Below are 22,366 nucleotides of genomic sequence, written 5' to 3'. Positions count from 1 at the left end.
AAAATTGCTACTTGAAATGGAGATGGCTTTTCATAACAGGCAACAGAGAGACTTTGATGTTTAGCTTTATTGCTTTACCATAAATTGTTTTCTCCATTGTTTAAAACAAGTCTATGAATCTATTTTAGGGTATTGTGTGGAGTCTTTGTTCAATTTTGTTCTCCTTGAGTTTTTTATTATTGCTTATGACTTGAAAATCATAAAATACAAAGCACCCTTGTTATTTCATAAAATAATATAGAATATCATAAACACTGACTGTATTTAAGTATGCATGGAGATTGCATCTTTTCAGATTCCTTCTTGGCCTCACCCATGACATTTATCTAGAAGCCTGAAAATGTGTCTGTGTGTATAAAATATGTTTCATGACTTCAAGTGAAAGGAGTAAATATAAATATTAAAGGTTTATTTTTAACTAGTATTTAACTTTACTTCTTTTTAACCTCATTATTGTTGGAACTGGTTGTTATTTAAAAGCTGGACATTTTCAGCACAAAGAAATTTATGCATGTAAATCTGTGAGCATCAAAATCTTGATTCTGTTTAATAGGAGGTTTATACAACTGATAGAAGCATTCTATTGAACCAAACACTGTATAAAGAAAGAGAACTGTGTTTACTGACACATGTTTCACAGTAATCATAAATAATAAGCATTTGATATCAGATGAATTTAAATCAAGAAGAAAGTAAGGAATAATGTTCATATAAGAATAACAGAATATTTAAATATAAGGATTTTCTTTTTATTCTGTGTTAATGAGCTGCACCTTTATTCACACATTTCATGGGAGAAAAATACAAACATAAATTGAGAATGCAATGCTGTGTATTGCTCTCAAACAAACACCATCTATCCATCCCTGTATACATGACTTGTAGATCTTGCAGCTTTGGACACTCTCTGTAAAAATACCCTGTGTGGCATGTGTTTTGTGAGAGTGGCATTCACAAAGCTTTCCTCTCACTCCACAGAGGTGTGTGTAGACATCAGACTTTGTTTCTGTCAGCCACTTTATGTTGTAAGCACATAGACGGATGTGATTCATTCCGCAGTTCTCTCTCAGCTGCCCCCAGATAATGCTCTTCTGAGGCTTGGTAATGTGACTCGGAAAACCAGATCATTCTAAGCTTGAAATAAGGGAAAAATGTGCAACAAAGAGTGAGGAAAAGATGCAGGTTGCATACAAAAAGCAATGATATTAACAGTCCAATGGTTTCGGGACTGGGAGAGCAGCCCGAGTCACAGGCATACATACATTAAGAGCTCTCTGATACCCATGTGAGCTCGCTCAGTGTGTTGGAAATGAGGGATCGAGCCTCTTATCTGACACCAGCTTATTTGTACATATTAATTTTGAAATAGCAAGTCACTATTCCACATACATCGACTAACCCTTGGTTGGTTCTTTCTCTTTCTTGTATTGTTTGCTAAATTGCTGTCGACTCCAAGTTCCTTTTAAAAGTGAAAATCATTACTCAACTTAACCATTTGCTAAAGATTAATGAAATAGTAGTTTTACTTTTGTCTTTGTTTTGCGGCTCAGACAATATTATGATACCTGTATCTTTAGCTTTAGATCTTTATAAGGGAAACATGGATTTTTCTAAATGACAGTTTTTAAAGCATTTTAGAATCCATCAAGGAAGCCACTCTGGAATTTTGCCAGATCTTAATATGATTATATTTTCTTTTAATATTCATGAGATCAATATCATTCTCAGTTTAAAATTCCTAAACGCTTCAGTCTGCCAGACTCACAGAAGTATAGAGATATTCTTGAGTCATTTATTAATGGCTGCCAGAGGAAGAAGTAGCGCAGGGGAATTACAGTACAAATTAATTACTAATGAAATTAGAAAAGGTGGGGTTTACCTTAAACTTGTCTTCAAAATGGCTGGTCCACATGCCAAAGCTTGAACTAATATACCTCAAATATGCAAATGACCTTGTAAGTGGTCATGTTTGGATGAGTTTGGAGAAAAGCAGTGCACAAAGGGTGAGCTGAGTCCCAGGTTTGCACATGCATGCAGCCTGTTTGTCTATGAGCAGCAAATGCAGGCACAGTTTTGATGTCTGGTTTCTTCTGTTTGATTTGTTGGTAGACTTTCAATTTAGTACTCAAATCCCAATGATCCCAAAGTGACTGCATTTGGAAAAAGAAAACAAGATTCCTAATATAGAAAAGTTTTTTTAAATCCTGGGTGTTTGTAAACATGTGAAAATAGAGTTTTTCCCTGTAGCTCTGCAAATACATATTTAGTACGCTGAATTTAGTTGCTGTTTTAATCTTTGTGTCAGTTCCATGTTTAGTTTCCTTATCCATCAATGATCAAAGACATATTGGTGTGTGTGTGTGTGTGTGTGTGTGTGTGTATCTGTCTGTCTAATGTCTGTGTGTCTGCGTGTTCCAGTGCATTTCCAGAAAATGTTTAGTGAAAACAGTATAAACACTCAGACAGCTTCCTGATGTCATCCATATTGTGTTATTACTAAGTTAACTTCAATATTCACTGAGTGACACTTTTCCCATGTCACTTCATATTAAACATATTACATGTTAACTTGAATATGGCATTGTACCTGTGGAAAGTTTGAAAGCAGCTGAAGATTGGAGGTAATTAAGATTAATTTAAGATTAGTTTCATTATCCATCAGCTAACTCCATTAATATTTTTTGCAAACTCAAAGTGCGAACATTTGATAAGGTGGGAAATCTGCCCCACTGACGATATTATTAATGTGATTTTACGTTTGTTTTAATTACTAGTCAGACAAGTACAGTAACAATCATGGATGGCGACTATTTGGCCAAGTGAGCGAGACTACTAACTCCTTGGTCCCAACTTAGTTAAATAAGGTTTGGGGATCATTTTAGAAGAAGGTTTAACAATCTCTCTATTCCATTTGTCTCCCTCATTGTTGACTGATATCTAGTAATTTGCAAACAAGTAAATTTTCTGTGTAATTCTTTTTCTGGGTTTTTGAATTGGGTATTGTCTTTACCAGTCAATATCAATATTTTACACACCCAAGTTGGCAGGTTATTCTTAAAATCTATTGTGTGTAGACATATAAGTGAAGTGTTAGAAATTATACCATTTATATTATGATCGTTTCCCCTTTTCAATGAGAGTTTGGAGTCATGTTAAATTGAAACATTATACAAGTAAAGCCCTTGTCCTTGTACAATTTTTTGATATAATATCTTTTTCATAGTAAACACCCAAATCTTAGATGGGGAATCGTTCTTTGCTATGTAATCACTCTGTTTTTCATTGCACTAAAAGGCGAGCCTCAGCATTTATCAACTATGGGGAGATTTCTACACTAGACACTATTTTTCTGTTGTTGCTCTTGAGGGATTATACCAGTAAGTTCCCTCCCATTTCTGTCTCTTCCTGGCCCCACTGCACCCAACATGGAGCCCTTTCAACTTCTTCAAAGAAGTTGGGGGGGGGAGTGGACTCTTTATTAATGGCAGAAAACAAACTGGCTGAGAGACTTCCGAGACAGATCTCCAATAATGAAGCTGAGCAGGCTCTGTGACAAAGAATTCCTGAATGTAATAAATATATAGAGAAGCCTATTTAATTCATCAGAGGGGCTTAGAGGACAGGCACACAAAGTTTAGAATTCAATTCAAGCCATGCCAGCAAATGAAAATGTACTTTAAAAAGGATTTCTGTTCAAAGAAATGTCAACTTTTAAGGTTCTTTCTAGAAGAATGAATTTTGTACTCTCATTTTATGTACTTACTGTTTTTTTCAATTAAAAAGGAAATGATTAATAGAATCTCAAAGAAATTGCATCTTACGGTTTAAAAAGAAGTGTTTTTCTTTCCACAGGACCCATTCTTGTGACACTCACCTATTACATTGTCTAAAAATAACCAGTTATATGAATGAAACACAGAGATAATTTTACTTTTATGACAATTAGACATAATGGGAATTCTCATCCTATTTCAAAAGAAAAATATTCAACTTTTATATGATTTCCACATATCAAACTTTATGATTTAATACATTTTAAAACAATATAGTCAACTGATTCTGGAAAAAAGCAAATTGCTGATAAAAAAGATAGGACCATGTGATTATAAATTTACAAGATTAAAAGCATGAGCATGACCCTGACCTATACTCTTGACTACTATATGAAAAAACTTACTTTGTTCTCCTCTCAGGCTACCAGGCATGACATTTGTGAGTAATCCTCACTTCCACAAGAATATGAAGTTTATCAGCCCCAATACTGTCACAAAGCATCACTTATAAAGTTTCCTCAGAATTACAGGGATGTAATTCGAGGATGAAACTTCTTGCATACTTTTTTCTGTTTTTTTCTTAGTATTAACAGAGTCTGGAGAAACGTGTGTTACTGCTTTTTTATTGATAACTACCGTCTGTGAAGAGAATGGGTGCTCCTATTTGTTGCACTTCTGGAGAGATCACAGCTGTGAAGGAAAGACTCCAAATCTCACATTTCCCCAATACCTACTGTCAACTCAGTAGTAACTGTTTAGTCATTAGTCCATTACTTTCTCACCTCTAGTCCTGCTCTGCCTCTGCTCTCCTATTCCATTCTCTTTTTTTTTTCTTCTTTTTTCTATCCACTGTGTTAACATTCTCAGGTGAGCTGTCACTATTGAGTGACAAAGCTGACCAGCTGCATCACCTTCATAACTTAATATTCCAGAAGGAAATAAACACAGACATAGAGGGATAGTGAGGGAGGGACAGAGAGATGTGGGGAGGAAAGGAGACAGATGCAGAAATTTAGTTTTTCTAAACATTAGTTCTGAAGATGAAAAAAGAAGCCTGTTTTGCTCCAACGTCCAACAGTGGATCAACTTTTCTTCCCACACTCTGGTATACTCTCACTCAGATGCTGTCACCCAACACAGAGAGGCAACAGGACAACATTAACCTAGCAGGCTCTGAGAAACAAGAGGATGCCTCTCTATGGTACATAGTGGAAGAAATACCAGGAAGAACCAAAACAGGGCTTGAAAATCACCACCAATTTCTGAATCATTTGCCATAACAACTTTTACAGTTCAAATGTTTGTCTTAGTGAACTTGGCAGTGCTTATCAACATGTAAAACACTGTTATCCAGGAAAATTTGTCGTGTACATCATGACAATGAAAAAGTGTCTTGCATGGCAAATCTCAGCCTGGAGTATCATAAAGATCAACTATATTTTCTTAGCACCTCCCATGTTTATTTAGTTTGTGACATATGTCAGGACAGTCACCATATCATGTCAGTTGGGGATTTGAAATTTTATGTTAGGATTAGGATTTAATTTTGTAGTCTAATGTGTATATAATAGTTACCATTTGACTGGTTAGTTAACACCTTTTCTTACCAATGCTATGGAAATGTCTCCTGACTGAATCTTGGAATCCTCTTAGTTCTGATTATGAATTGGACAGAACTTCCCTATACTTCAGTGCATTGTATCCCAGACTGGCTTTGAACTTGTGGCAATGATTCTGCCTTACCACTGAGCAAACCTGGCTGGCTAGATTCTTCATAATTTATCCTTTACTTTTTGTACTGTTGGTTATCATGTATGACCTGGGAAATGTTTAACATTTTACTGTCAATCATGACTGCCTCTCCATAGCACATAGTGGAAGAAATACCAGGCCATTAAACCCATAAACTTTCTCCTATGAATATCCATTAACATACATGGACAAAGTCTTGGAAAGTTTCCCATATCATCAAGAAGTGTCAGTGACATATCTGATCATAGGTGGGGGATTAACTTGCTATGAATAATGACTCTAATGCAAAACATTTTTATGATGCGGTTGAACAAATCTATAAATATAATTTAGAGACTTTGAAACTTCATTTTAACATTCACAGTACTTCTTACTAATTAATCAAATTATGAAATTATGCTGTGGTTTCCAGTATATTAAAACAATCTGTCATATTTGGAACATCTGTTTATGTTCCTGCTTTTGATATATGCTTCTAAGAGGATGAAATAAAGATTGCCATGAATAATGTTCATAATTTATTCTACAGAAGAACAACATCTACTTCCATTCACCAAAGGCTGCTTATCTCCTACAAAGTAAATCTTCCAGATTGTATTTTATCATCCCTTATCAAGATGGAGGGGAAAAGGCTCAGGTCTTAGTTATAGCTCCCTGATTGGATAAGAAAATTGGTGCTGTCATGGCAGCCTTTGCAGACACTGTGCTTGGGCTCCAGACAGGCAGCTGGTGCTATCACTGTCTCAGCAATAAATCACAGACACCTAATGGCCAAGGCTGACACTGTGGCATTTCAAAAACACTAAAAGACCAGATCTGAGTGGAAATCAATTTTGTATCTCAAGTCTTAGGTCACTATTCAGAGCCGTTTCTTGTTTCTTCTTCGGCCTCCATGGGATTTTCATGATCATCAAAGTATTATTGGAATTTTGTATCATGACTTTAGTTATAAAACCATGTTATTCCCTCAATCTTCATTGTTAATTAAGGAAAATCTGATTTTTTAACCTTATGTTTAAAAAAATTAATGTGAGACAAGAGTTGGTTTTACATACTAATGATTTTAAAACAATGATAACATTTGTGTTTTGTTATGGTTTTGGAAAAGCACTGTGAAAATTTTCCTGATTCAAAAATCACTTCCTAATTAGTTTTTGAATGAAGAATGTCTCAAGCAAAAAAAAATCATTGTGTGTGTGTGTATACTCATTAGTAAAGGTTTTAAGTATTAAATTGTAAGTTTAAGAGCCATTGAAAAATAGTTAAGGATTGTGTTGGGTGATTCCAGGTATTACACTGTGTTAGCATTATACCCTTAGGTATAGGAATGTCTAAGAAACTATGTGCTTGACAATGTGAGAAGAAGTTACATGGATGCTGGATATTTAATATATTTGATTTGCCTTCAATTAATGGTATATTAAGGTCTTTAAACCCATAGAAGGGAAAAATACTTTCATAGTATTTTTGTTTAATTCTCTAAGAATTATTGAAACTGAATTCTTGGATATCCTAAGGACAATGTTAGTTGAATGTTTGGGAATCCTCTCCTTCTGGTTACCAAAAGTCTTAGTAATCATTTTCTTTCATTTCCATGATGAGTCTTCCAGTTTATCTGAAATTGTATTTTTAAGGAGAAATAATTATTGCTAAGAAGATCATTTTGAAAAATCCCATGGATAAGTTGAATTATATGCAACTACAGATAAGAAACTTCTTTGAATCTTTGTTCTCTTACTTCAGTAAGTAGAACTTGAATATCGGGAGTGGGCATTTAGCTCTAGAATATGCCTCCCCCTCCCCCTGCCGCAAAGCCCATGTGTTTAACACTTGATCTTCAGTTTGGGGTCATTTAAGGAGTAAGTCCTACTGGAATGTCTTGAAGTCATGAGACTGTGCCCTTGAAATGGGAAGGGGTACCCCAACCCTCTTCTTCTTCCTTTCCTTTCCTGTACAAGATGAGCAACTTAACTCCATCAAACACCTATAGAATATATGCTCACAAGTAGAATGTCAATAGGATGAACTGATTGTTAAATGGAATAACCAAAGTGAGTAAAAGTAAGCAATTTTCTCTTTATGAGAAGGGATTATTTCGGAGATCTGTTGTGGTAACAGAAAACTGGTACAAGGATGTCAGGATAGTAGTAAAAATTCTAGAAGTGATTAGAAAGCCAAAGAAACCATCCACCTACAAAGAGAGTTGAACTTGATAATCGGCCATCCTCAGACACATTGTATGTTTGAAAGGAGGGAAAAGCACCAAGTGTTATTCTAAAGAAAATATCTGAAGTTTTCATAGCATCCAAGCATGGTCTCCAAACTTTGCCACCAGGATTATACAGTTTTGAGATTGTACCACAGTGAGCATGCAGGATTCATCCTCTGTAGTCTTTCACCCTGAGAAAATCCAGAATGGTAAAAACTAGATGTTTGCACAAAAGTGCTTGTCTGTCCTACTGAACATGAATGATTTTGAAACATCCAGTATGAAATGAAGTGAAAACAAAATATAGAGACTTTTAAAAAATATTAATCTTTGCCTCAATGATATGTTTTGTTTCTAAAGATACACATATTACCTTGTAATATCAATTTTTAAAATATATTTCATTTTAAACTTTTATTTCAGTGGCCTACGTCCTGAAAGTACCAGAATCCTTCCACATATAACTAGAAAGATTTTATTATCACAGATAAAGTTAAGCTTGCTATTTTAATAGTAATTCTGCTACTTTCAGACCATCATGGGCCAACTTAAGATCTTATCACATTGTCTAAATATGAACTAGTTTACTTACAAAATAAATTATTGGCTTGGATAACAGTTGTTCACCCTATAAAATTATACAATTAAAATTATAGATAAACTGAAAACAAACACTACATTTCCTAGAAAATAAATCTTATTATCAGATGGAACATACTCATGCGTTCTCAGTGTTTCATCACATACATATATGCATTCAAATTTTGCATATTTTCATAACTTTAACTTTCGTTTTCATCTCAAAATACTGATTTTACTCATGTATTATTTTATCATCTATTCATGGCATTATAACTTTACTGTAACATATGTAACCAGGTGGATCACAAATATCATTATTTGGACCATTTTTGTTACTCATGTAAAAACTCCTCTGAAGATCAATACCTATTTCTATAAATATATGTAATAATTCCCTTAGGATACTGATTAGGACAAATGATAATTTCTTGAAAGAAGAGAGTGTATAGGCAAATATGAGACAAAAGGGTCAGGAAGATTGAGAAGGTAACTGACAGAACCAAGTTAAAGTATGACATGAAAGCTCAGAGAAATAAATCAAGATCATTACCACTAAATTGCACTTGTCTTATTTTTCACTCTGTTTATTATACTGATGACATTTATTTATTTAGTGTATGAAAAGAAATGAGAAGAAAGAATATTTAAAATATCTATTAAGTTATTTTCTCGACTGTACAGAAAATTTAATAAGCTCACACCAAGCTAGTTGTCTTAGATGTTAGAAAGCACATTTCCTGTTTCATTCTCATTGTCACCACCCCTGTGGGAGGCAGGCAGGGAACTAATACCCAGTAGATGGGTTGAGGGATATAGTGAGTCATAATCATTCCTGTGGAAACCTGGGAAGCCTACTTGGACATGCTTACATGATTGACAGAAAGGAAAAACTAGAGAAGGTTTGAAATACCCCAATCTCTATCTAGTCATTAAACCCATAAACTTTCGCCTATGCATATCCATTAAAATGCATGGACAAAGTCTTGGAACGATTCATCAAGAAGTGTCAGTAACATATTTGATCGTAAATGGGGAATTCATTATCATTTTAGATCATTTGAAAACACTAGACAAGAGTGTAGTTTAGTCAACAAGCTAGTTTCTCTAATAACAATAGTATAGGGCTGAACAGGAACCAGAAAGTGTTGTAAGAATGAGAAAGCCACAACCTGACATATATTATCAAAAGCTAATTGTGAACAGGAAGCCTTAATGGGGAGAAAATTCTCGAATATTGTGAACTATTCATGCCCACATTAAAATGATAGACCCAACAGTGATTGTCACTTCTCAGTGAATCATAGAACAACCTGTGAAAACTAGAGACCTCATTGCTTCATATAGTAGCAAAAATTTCAGGTCTTCTTTTTCTCAATTTCTTTTGAGTATTTTATTCTCCTTTTCTCTGAAAACAGATTAAGTTCTTGGTCTTTAACAAATAGGCCCATATATTTATTCACTCAGTCAACAAACACATTAAATGTCCTCCATATGGCAAGCAGATTATTTTATGCTGCCAAATTATTCTCAGCTATAATTTATTTTATTGTATTTGTTTAATATTAATTGAATGTATCAGGGCCTTTATGTTACAAGAAGCATCTGTCTCACACAATTCTCATTCATGTATTCTAGGGTTAAGTTTTCATCACACACACACACACACACACACACACACACACACATCCCTATCCACAGATACATAGGAAATACTACGATGCTAAAGAAACAACACCAGAAAACAGTTAGATAAAGTATTCTATAGAAAGTCAGTCTTGTGAGAAAACAGCATGATGTATTTATTGGCGCTTCTAATATCTTTGTTGGGAATTCAAGCAGAACAGAGGAAACAGTGAAATTTAGTGTTTTATATATTTCCAAAGCTTGAATCTGTAAGTTAATCATGTGTGTTAAAGCTAAAATCAGACAGCATTTGCTTCAGACTCTCTTGTAGATGCTTTTCTAATGAAGCTGCTTCATTTCCTATCCTAATTACTTTATATATATATATATATATATATAATCAAGAGAAAAACCTTATATTAGAAGTAGGAAGATTCATGTAGTATATGTGGTTTCATTGCTTTAGTTGGCCTCTTCACAAGCCTTTTAGTAACCAGATCTCAGAAACATCTGTCTGAGGATGAGCTATTATCTCTGTCATCCATTTACTTGAGAAGGACTTAGGTTAAGGTCATAAGCAGAGGATAGGTTACTTCTATCCAGAAATTAATCAGAAAATTCATTTTGTGCTGGGATGCGTTTCTCTGTGACTGTACACCTCCTCCCAATACATATTTTATGATCCTTTACCTCCTTTCCTTCATCAGTAGTTTAAAGGATTTTGGAGTTCTATATGTACTTAACTAGACACTTAATATATAATATGATAGGTAAAGTGTGTTTAAAAGATGTGATACCTTAAAGAAAATATGTGGGTATCATAAGTGAATCTAATTTACTGGAAGTTTCAGGCTACATTCTTAGTCATATCTGTGCTGGAAGAAACCTACTTTCTCTTTTCTGTTTCATTTGCATTACCACAAAATTATTCATGAATATGAACAGCATATTATTCATATCCAAATTTCTTCATTTCTTTTTTTCAAACCCAATGTGTTTATGAGTTATACATAAACATACTGATACATATGTATATTTATACACAGCTATCTAAGCGATTCAATCTTGGCACTACAACTGGATAACAAGCTTAAGTGATTACATTTTTGTCATGTGTGTCTTATTATACCATTAATGACATTACAATTGTCAAATAGGCTGAAATCCAGTAATTATAACTGCCATGGCTTAGTGTGGTTTGTCTCATTGAGAATGATTTTAAAAACAAAGGGATCCTATCTGAATCCTTCTAGTACAAATGGCAGGTGCAGTTAACATTTTTACTGAGTTGCTATTTTCAAGGTACTTATGGTAAGTATCTTTTAAAATCACTATTTGCACAAAGCAGTATTAATTCAGGGTTTCATAGACCCAATGTCCTTCTAAAGCAACTACAAAGATGAACTGACAAGAAAACTGACCAACATGTCTGGGCTTACCTCCCCCTAATGCTAGATTCTTCTTAACTCAGTATCCCAGGAAATCACTGCCCTTGAAATTATAGGCAGAGTTTACACAGAAAAATAAATACCCCTATTCTCCATTTCAGCTGTCACACTTTGGAAAAGCAAACTTTGTTGCTTCAGTTCCCAAAACTTTAACCTTAAAAACATCCCTGCTTCTGGGAAGCAGAGGAACAAAATGAGAACAAGTTTTGAGGACTGGAAACTTTATTTATGACAAAGATGCTGTGCCCTGTTCCATCTGTATTTCTGGGTGACATGGAGGGAGGGAGAGTGGAAACTTGTATCCCCATCTTTTAAATTAATTCCCATTAGCCTTTGACAAGTGGATCATTTTTAAACCCACAGGATGCTGTATTTTTCTTTTTGATAATTGTTACAGGTATTAAAGTGAAGAGACAGTGGTAGGCATGAACACAGTAAACTGATTTCATAGGCAAACTCACTTGTCTGAGATCAAATGGCTACAGCACAGTTAGGGTTACAGTCTCCTTCCTTTCCTCCTTATCCTCAACAGCACTGGAGCTTTTTCCAAAGTTGCCATGGTAACACTATATCTGGCTGCTGGCTCTGTCGTAAGTTATTGAACTGAGACTGGCTTTTGGTTTAGCAGATAATTAGGTTCTGTCTCACAGGTTCATTTTCCTGTGACTGGAACGTGAATATGACCTACAGCTGGCCTCAATTTCAGTGTCACAGACAGAAGTTTAACCCTTCAGAGCTCCCCTGGTACAGCCCTGAGCCTGGCTTGTGAGCTAGAGGACACAGAGTGCCAGTCACCCCATACACACCTTGGGGAGACTGCTGAGTCTTTAATATAAAATTCTATGTTCATTGTACACTAAGGAGCATATGGTCAGGGAAACATTAGGCACTTTCAAAACTTAAAAAGGTCAACAATATGATGACTATTTATATATTATTGTATGTAGAACACACAATTTCCATAGTCACTTAATTATCCTTATCTCTCAAACAGTTTTAAAGTCTCGTGGAGGTTTTTTTCTTTTCAGACTGAGACACATGCCAGTACTAATAGTCCAACTGGGAATATTAGCATGGTACCTTTATTAGCAGCTTTGAGGACTGTTTGCTTATTCCTTCTCCTTTATGTGTTACAAATTTTAGCTGGTACTGAATGGCTGCTTTGAAGCCAAAGACAGAGCCATTTGACAGGGAGTAGTAAATCTACTTTATTGAAATGCAAAAAATGTTCACTCAAGCTGGAACCATCTTGTTCTGGAGAACTAGCAAATTTTGTAAAATGTATTTGTCAGATTTCAGTTAATAATTTGCTCTTTGTTTAGAACAAAGAAAGAAGCACCACATTGAAACTAGATAATAAATCCTTAAAATTAAATTCATGTTCTGGCTACAAGTGTGGTGGGAATAGTCAGAACAGGTATGTCTTCACAGGTAAAACAATGGCAAAGGCCTTCGGGAAAACATTAAGTGTTAGTATACACTGGCTGAAATGAAATAGCAAAGAGATGATCTTCTGCTATGTAGAGTACAGATTACTTTTCATCAGTTTTCTTATTACAACTGCTGTGTTATCAGAATAGCATAATAAATGTTATGTTATAAACCCCATTACAACCTTAGCCTGCCCATGCCTCAACATCGCCTCTCCAGGATGCTACCTCCTTCTCTCCTTACCTTCCATTTACCATCCTCTGGTAGATGAAAGTGTGATCCTTGGATGGTGTTAGTCTTTGCTGTTCCCTCTGCAGGAATACACACGTCCCCTATGATATTCTGCTCTCTCTGTTCGAATGCTATGTGCTTGCAGTTGCTTTCTCTGAATGCCCAGAGAACTGCTCTGTTCACTTTCCATCATCTTTCTTGCTTTACAGTTTCATCATAGGACTTATTACTGTTTAATATTTTGGCAGACACAAAATAATCCAACAAGTATGTGCTTACGTACCTTTCCACTAAAATGTTAGTCCCATTGACTATTCATAGATATGTCCCCATCTCTTAGAACCCAGGAGGCCAGATCCAAGAAAGCTTTACATAAAAACTTTTTGGATAAAAAATTTAGAGAATAAATAAATTAGTAAAGAAGTTCAAATAAAGTGTCTATTTACCACAACCTAGTGAGATGAAGAGACAACCTCTTTTTTGAACACAATAAATAAAATCCACTATAAAAAGAAGTTGCATGAGAGCGTAAGGGCTCAATATAAGCACCTACTTTTCTAAACTTCTAGCCACTGAATTCAAGTAAATTACTGCCCATAGCATCCTATTTTGTGTGTGAAGTCCACGAGCACACATGTGTTCAGGTGTGTGCACCCATATGTACACACAGACATCATAGGGGACATTGGGTGTCTCTAATTTACTGCCATAAAACAAGGACTCTCCCTTGAGCCACCGAAGTGATCTTCCTGCCTCCACCCCACAGTGCTGGGATCGCAAGAAATGGGAGTAATTCCCTAGGTGCTGATAATTTAAACTCAGGTCTCATGCCTACACAGAAAGTACTCTTGCATGTTAAGTCATCCTCCAGCCCAAAATTATCCTCTTGCTTGAGCTGAACCTCAAACAGAATGGCATCCATTAAACAGACACATGCATACCACTCTAGTCATTTGTGTCCTTCACCTCTAAAGGACCAGATAATAAATATTTTTGCTTTGCCACCCACACAGTCCATGCTGCAATTACTCTGCATGTCTGTGCAGAAGTGAAGGCAGATAGACAACACATAAACAAATGGCCATGGCTGAGTCCCACCAATATTTATTAAGTTCAGAATTGAACGGAATTAACCCACAAGCCACAGTTTGCTGATCCCATCTTTCCTGGTTATTGGAGATGCCTAAGGACCGTTACTCTCTTACCTACTTATTGAAAGCAATGAAGCTTTATGGATGGCTAGCTTCATGACATGTATGGTATAAAAGGCTGATTTCTTTCCCTTCCCCTTAGGTGCTTAAAGGCAGTGCCTGCTTTTTAATTTCTCTGTAGTAGCAATAATTGAACGAGGTCAGATATTTCCAATGATAGCATTCATTCTCGGGGAATGAATGGTGTACTATATGAATACAGTTGTTGAATATTCCCTGACATGGGCAAAAAGACTTTTACTTATTCCTGTATTCTTTGCCATGGCCACTTTAAGCTGCCATTGTCATATCACATAGTATTGAGTTGAGGAGGAAAACCTTGCCTCTCAAATTAAGAGGTGCTGTGTTCTGAATATATATTTAAATTTTCCAGTAACTTCTCACAGAATTTTCAAGAAAGAGTGGTTAGCTTGAAGGAAGCAACTGTCCAGAAAATCATTTACAATACTAACAAGTTCAGAGAAAAAATATATGTAATGCTATATATATATTGTGCTCTGAGCTAGTGTTTGGTTAAAATACATATTCAATAAATGGAAACTATTAACTTCTTATTTTAAGTTACTATAAACGTTAAAATGAAACACTTAACTACACACTCAATACAATTTTAGTGTCTGTGTGTTAATAAGGCCTCTTAACATTGAAGCAGCAAGGCAAAGGGAATTTTATGTACTATTCACAATTGTACCCAGCTCAAGGTCAAGATAGCAACAAAATACTCCAAACTGAATGAAAAAGTCTCCACTTGACTGCAGCTCTTCATAACACTTCACAAGGGTCAAGCTGTGCTATTTTCTTTCAATGTTAAGTAGAATGCATCTTAGGAGCACAGTTCACTTATTGATTGGAGTGGGTTCAGACTGACTATAATTCAAACAAATACACTTCAGTGAGTTCAGGACCCAGATGAGCTAACACAGGGCAGAGGTTTCACTCAGGATTCAATACAGGCACCCAGTATGAATTAGTAGCATGGATGTCTTAGCATTATGTAGCTGCATATATTACACTTCTAGGCCAGTTTTCCAACACCACTGAGATAACAGACAAAATACTGACAATAAGCTAGAACAGGTGATACATGCTTGAAATTGTAGTACTCAAGATGTTAAGGCAGGAGGGTTATCATGAGTTTGAGGCCAGTCTTAACTATAAAGTGAGTACAAGGTTGGTTAGAACCAAGACTCTTAAACAGACACATGTGCAGAGAGAAAAAGATAGAGAGAGAGAGAGAACATCCAAGTGGACCTTTGTGTGAAAGAAATATATTGACCCTGATAGAGATCAATATACACTGTACTTCCTTGTATTTTAAGAAACACAAATATTCTGGGAATGTACAGAAAGGACACAGTTGTTTATAGAAGTGGAATACATGGTTTTGCCAACCTTATGGACCTCCTTTTTATTATTGTTATGAAAAAAACTGGAGAAGCTAGTGGTGTTTAATTTAGAACTTGCTAGTGTGTTGTAACAGAATTATAAACTCTAATATCCTATACTACTTCTCACATATGAATAGAATACATTTTCACGATGTATTTATTAGGGAGAATTAAATTATCATTAGTCTTCCATCTATGTGGATGGTATTTTTGTTCAGTGATGTTGTGTTATGTATAAATACTCCACTTATTCAATAATGCATCACTAAAATTAGACCTCTATTTTGAAATTGTTGGTCGAGTATCTTGACTTGACTCTGAAAGCTGTCTTATAGGTTAATGAGTTCTTTTCCAGTTTGAGGTTTCTCAAATCTATTTTAATTCCATGTCAGAAATTGGAAAGGTTTTTCCAGGAAGAGTTATATAAACCCACAAAATAACATGTGAGAGTCTCTGACCTACTTCTTAGACTTCAATTTTGCTACTGGGTTTGTCCCCAAATAAGAATAGAGATGCACTGTGTGTTTTAACATATTGACTTTGTTTTTGCAATGTACTGCTGTGAAAATTCATGCATTCATGTGTGTGTGTGTGTGTGTGTGTGTGTGTGTGTGTGTGTGTGTGTGTGTGTGTCTAATGGATGCTCATGTGTCCTGTGTACAGGTCAATATGGAGGTCAAAGGAAGATATCAGTTGTCCTGAACTATTTCTGTGCTTCATTCCCTCGGCATGGATCTTTCACTGTATCTGGAACTCACAATTTTCTGGCTACTGGTTGGCCAGCCAATGCTAGCAATCTTCCTGTTTATACACCTACAGTGCTTGATTACAAGCCCACATGGCCATACTTTGCCGTACAAATATATGGGAGGGGGAGAATAAGAGTTCAGATCCTCATGGTAGCAATCACTCTTTTTTAATTTAAATTAGAAATAAGCTTGTTTTACATGTCAATCCCAGCTCCCTCTCCCTTGCCCCCTCACCTGCCATCCACTAACCCCCAGTCCCACCACCTTTCTGCTTCCCAGGGAGAGTAAGGCCTTCCATGGGGGATCTTCAATGTCTGTCTTATCGTTTGGAGCAGAGCCTAGGGCCTCCCCCATGTGTCTAGGCCGAGAGGGTATCCCTCTATGTGGAATGGGCTCCAAAAGTCCATTCTTTTGCTAGATATAAGTACTGGCTTACTACTAAAGGCCCCATAGATTGCTTAGGCCTCCTCACTGACACACACACATTCAGGGGGTCTGGATCAGTCCCATGCTGGTTTCCCAGCTATCAGTCTGGGGTCCATGAGCTCCCCCTTGTTCAGATCAGCTGGTTCTGTGGATTTCACCAGCCTGGTCTTGACCCCTTTGCTCATCCTCCTGCCTCTCTGCAACTGGATTCCAGGAGTTCAGTTCAGTGTTTGTCTGGGGGTGACAGTGACGCTAGCAAGCTCTCTTACCCACCGAGCCATCTATTTTCCCAAACCCTATGGGCATTTTAAAACAGAATTTTTCTATGAGTTAATTAGGATCATTTGTCTAAATTATTCTTTCCAGTAATATCTAACTTGCCACTGTTGGGGACCTGAGGCAGTAAAAGAGTTGGGAGCAAAAGGATGAGGTTACTGTGAAGATGCACAAGAATATCCATGGATGATTCTAATTTCTGCAAAATGGCAATAAAATATTCTGGGTGTAGTTTGATCAAGGAATATTGTATACTTCGCAACTGGTAAAATCTTTTACGTAAGGGCTATTTTGTGGTGGCTGAACATGAGAACTTCCTCTATTGATTGTAAGTACAACATGACAGGACATAGCTCTAGCTATTTTTCTTGCTTAGTAGAAACTTTATGCCCATTGGATAGTTCCCATGTGCCCCTCACCGTGGTCTCTGTCAACTATCAACTTTTTTGCACGAGCTTGACTCTCTTAGATGCTAGTATATCAGAGGCGTGGAACAGGTGGCACCCGTTCCTCTGTGACTAGTTTATTTCACTCAACATGATGTCTTTTAGGTCATTACTATTATTATTATTATTATTATTATTATTATTATTATTATCCCAATTTCTTTTAAAAAGACAATAGAATTTGCACCCATATTTTTTGATACATCCATCTATTATCAGACATTGATATTTTTTACATATTTTCTTACATTTTTTTTGAATGTTATGTTTGTGGAGACCAGAGGAGACCAGTTAGAGGAGTCGACTCTCTGTTTCCATCATGCGGGTCTTTCTAGGCAATTCAGAACAACGGGCTTGTCAGCAAGTACCTTTACCCTCTGAGCCACCTTACTTTATGAATAATTTTATGAGTGAAGCCATGCTGCCAATCTCTATTTGAAATCCTGATTTTAATTATGTACTGTAAGTGCTGCATAAAGAAAATGGCTAGACCAGAGTTGCTGTGTGTACAACTCTGCATGGAGCCTCCACTCTGCTTTCCAGCACTAGCCAGCACTCTTTATCTCACAGACAGTACACTAATGTGTGGTCCACAGTTCATCGACACATTGTCTTTTACTTTTGATAATAGCCATCTGACTGGAGGAGATGTTCCTTCATTTTAGCTCTGACTTTTGCTTCCCCAATGAGTAGTGCCACTGCACATTTTCCATACACCTGTTGATTGTGTGTCCTCTTTAGGAAAATGCCCATTAATGTCTTTAGTTTTTTCAATCAGATAATTTTTTTCTACAGAGTTGAGATTTTTGGTTTTTATTTCATATTTCATAATATAGCAGACCTATGGAATTAACTATCCTGGGATGTTTTTGTTGCTTACTCTTGCAATGATGATTAGGATACTAACCAGATGTGTGAAGGGAACACATTAAGGTTTAGAGTGGGCAGGGAGGTTTGTCACATAGCTTAGAAGACCTTTCACTTGCCAAGTGACCCAAGAATGACATTGAACTCTTGATTCTCTTGCCTTGACCTTCTGCTTCTGATAATTCTGTCCATAATTACGACCAGAATTACCATATCCAGCCCTGGATAGTTTTTCTTGATTAATAAAATGCAGGTTCTCTGAGTTTTACTCTGGAACCTGGACTACAGTGATGTATTAAATAACAATTACTCAGGAAGTCTCAGAATGTGTGTTTCAGCTTAGTTATGTTTACTCTGGACCCTCAAGACCTTATAACAGGTGTGGTTACCAAATGCTTCGAGGATTAAGGGAAGAAAGTCTGTTTGCTTCTTAAACATGATAATACAAGTCTCTGCCATGTCCCCCTTTTGGTTGGGTTACTTAAGAATGCTGAAGAACAAACTTGGGGCATTCAGTAGTCACTGCATAGTCCTTCTGACTATCCTATGTGTTACGAGAAGCTTTCCTTGAGAGAAGCCGTCCCGCCCGCCTGGTTCCAGATCCGCATCAGTCCCAAATAAACACACAGGAGGCTATATTAATTATGAGGCTGTTGGCCTTGCTTGTCTCTTACTGGCTAGCTCTGCTTTAAGTAATTACCCCATAATTGTTAATCTAAGTATGTTTCTTACCGGAGAATAGTTCCGGGCTTCCTACCCCATGCGGCTACATGTCGACTCTCTTGTGTTCTCCTTCCCAGAATCCTCCTGGACTCCTAGATCCATAACCCATTTTGCTTTTGCTGTTTGTCAATGATATGATTATACACAAGTGATCCCAAAAATTCTACCAGGGAACTCCTACCTTCAATAATGTGACAGGATGCAAGACAACTCAAAAAGAAATCAGTAGCCCTTCTATTTATACAAATGATAAATGGGCTGAGAAGGAAATCATAAGTAAAATCTCCTTTCCCAAGTAACATATCCTTATACTTAAATTTTGAAGTCAAGGCATTTTTAAAAGATAGAAGTTGAATTAATTCAGCAGCATTTATAATCAAGTGTACTTTAGCATTTGTTCCTTCCTTAGCAATCAAAAAACTGAAAAACACTATAGCATACAGTATCCAGACTCTCTGTGTATTTTCCATCTTTACATGGCTTATTTATTTATCTATTATTACTTTATTTATTTTACTTTTACTTATTTTTGTCGGAGACAGGGTTTCTCTTTGGAAATCCGCCTGCCTCTGCCTCTGCTTCTGGAATAAATCCTACCGGCATGCACCACCACAACGCCAGCTTTTGTATTCATATACCACTTTGTTATTTTATTTTCTCTCTCAATCTCACGTATATTTTTAAACACACTGTAAACCTTTAAAGGTTTTGTTCATCCAAGTCTGACTTTACTGTAAATCTTTATGTTTTTCTGGCCACGTGTCTTATTTGTAAAACCTCGGCTGTTTTAAACTGCTGGTTTTTCGTCAAGATGGCGGGCGTAAGCGTGACTGCAGCTTACCGCCTCAGTCCATGTTGACATCCAGCAAAAGCTGCCACTTCCAGCTGTACGTACAACTTTTCAATCATTAGCAGAGTCTCTTAAAACAACCTTGTTGGCTGTTTTTTTTTTTTTTTTTTTTTTTTAATGCCGAGTCAGGAAGACTCCGGTAAGCGAGCCACGTGAATCTCGGCTTGTGGCTAGCAAAACAGAGCACACCTGAGAAAAATGCTGCTACCAAAAATCTGTGCTTCTCTCCATTCTTCTGTTTCTAAAATTCCTTTAAAGCTTTTGTCATTCTACGTGGAAATTCAATCCCACTCCTGATCACCATTATGTTACGAGAAGCTTTCCTTGAGAGAAGCCGTCCCGCCCGCCTGGTTCCAGATCCGCATCAGTCCCAAATAAACACACAGGAGGCTATATTAATTATGAGGCTGTTGGCCTTGCTTGTCTCTTACTGGCTAGCTCTGCTTTAAGTAATTACCCCATAATTGTTAATCTAAGTATGTTTCTTACCGGAGAATAGTCCCGGGCTTCCTACCCCATGCGGCTACATGTCGACTCTCTTGTGTTCTCCTTCCCAGAATCCTCCTGGACTCCTAGTCCCTCCTATCTAGATTTTCTATTGGCTCAACAGTACTTTATTAACAAATGCACAGGACTTCCCCCAACACTATGCCTCTGTCTTCTTAACTTCTCTAACTGCCCTTTCTCAATCCACACACCCCCACTACCCCGTTAAGGTGTGAATCTTGCAAGTCAGCTAGATCAGACGGAAAGCCCGCAAAGACAGGTCCTCACATTTGTGCCTATAACTTCCAAAAGTCTGGGATGGCAGGCAGAAGTTTCTATGATGAAGATTAGGGTAGTCACCAATGTGATTATAGGAGAAGGGCAGTTCAGGCACCCTCTTGACTGTAGCTAAGCATAATCGCAAGGGTCATCCCTGTGGACTCCTGGGAGTTTCCCTGGCACGAGGTTTCTCCCTAACCCCATAATGACCCCCTCAATCAAGATATCTCTTTCATTGTTCTCCCTCTCTGTCCCTCCCCCAACTTGCCCATTTGATTCCCTCATGCTCTCATCTGTCCTGTCCTTCCCTCTACTACCCTACACCCAGTTTACACAGGACATCTCATCTATTTCCCCTTTCCAGGGGAATCCATGTGTCCCTCTTAGAGCCTTCCTAAGCTTCACTGGGGTGGTAGATTGTAGCCTGGTTATTCTTTGCTTTACATCTAATATGGTCTTACGAGTGAGTACATCCTGTGTTTGTCTTTCTGAGTCTGGGTTACCTCACTCAGGATCATTTTTTTCTACTTCCATCTGCTTGCCTGCAATTTTCACAATATCATTACAGCTGAGTAATACTCTATTGTATAAATGTATCATATTTTCTTTAACCATTCTTCCCATAAGGGACATCTAGGTTGTTTTCAGGTTCTGGCTATTATAAATGAAGCTGTTATGAGTATAGCTGAACAAGTGTCCTTGGGGTATCATTGAACACCCTTTGGGTATATGTCCACGAGTGGAATTGCTGGATCTTGAGGTAGACTGATTCCTGTATTCCTGAGAAACCACCATACTGATTTGCAAAGTAGCTGTCCAAGTTTGTATTCCCATCATCAGTGGAGGAGTGTTCCCCTTTTTCCTCATCCTCTCCAGTATAAGTTGTCATTGGTATTTTCAATTTAGCCATTCTAACAGGTGTAAGATGTTATCTCAGAGTCTCGATTTGCATTTCTCTTATAACTGAGCAAGTCCTTAAATGTCTTTGGCTATTTGAGATTCTTCTGTTGAGAATTCCCTGTTTAGATCCATAACCCATTTTGCTTTTGCTGTTTGTCAATGATATGATTATACACAAGTGATCCCAAAAATTCTACCAGGGAACTCCTACCTTCAATAATGTGACAGGATGCAAGACAACTCAAAAAGAAATCAGTAGCCCTTCTATTTATACAAATGATAAATGGGCTGAGAAGGAAATCATAGAAACATCACCCTTTACAATAGCCACAAATAATATAAAATAACTTGGTGTGATATAACCAAAAAGTGAAAGACCTGTCTGACAACATCTTTAAGTCTTTGAAGAAAGAAACTGAAGAAGATATCAGAAAAAAGATCTCTCATGTTCTTGCATAGGTAGGATTAACAGAGTAAAAATGGCAATATTATCAAAAGCAATCTGTAGGTTCAATACAAATATAAAAATTTCCAACAGACCTTGAAAAAAACAATATTCAACTTCATATGGAAAAAACAGGATAGCTAAAAACAATCCCATACAATAAAGGAACTTCTGAGCATATCGCCATCCCTGAATTCAAGTTATACTATAGAGTTATAGTAATAAAAACAGCTTGGTATTGGCACAAAAGCAAACAGGTGGATGAATGGAA

General features: G+C 36.8%; 1 long non-coding RNA gene across 2 annotated transcripts; it reads right to left on the bottom strand.

The window, feature by feature from the left end:
* Nucleotides 1-602: 602 nt before the first annotated feature.
* On the bottom strand, nt 603-20,524 carry LOC121141912. Of its 2 annotated transcripts, none has more exons than XR_005878862.1 (3): nt 20,475-20,524; nt 1,880-2,150; nt 603-1,134 (listed from the first exon to the last, which is right to left on the bottom strand). It is a non-coding gene; the product is annotated as an uncharacterized LOC121141912 (long non-coding RNA). The 2 variants fall into 2 exon arrangements; XR_005878861.1 differs by lacking the exon at nt 20,475-20,524 and adding an exon at nt 11,849-11,939.
* Between the last annotated feature and the right edge of the window lie 1,842 nt (nt 20,525-22,366).

The sequence above is a fragment of the Mesocricetus auratus genome, unplaced genomic scaffold (genome assembly GCF_017639785.1).
Source record: "Mesocricetus auratus isolate SY011 unplaced genomic scaffold, BCM_Maur_2.0 Super-Scaffold_100008, whole genome shotgun sequence".
Lineage (NCBI taxonomy): Eukaryota > Metazoa > Chordata > Mammalia > Rodentia > Cricetidae > Mesocricetus > Mesocricetus auratus.
Note: the sequence above shows the minus strand (reverse complement) of the source record. Positions and strands in the feature narration are given on the sequence as shown.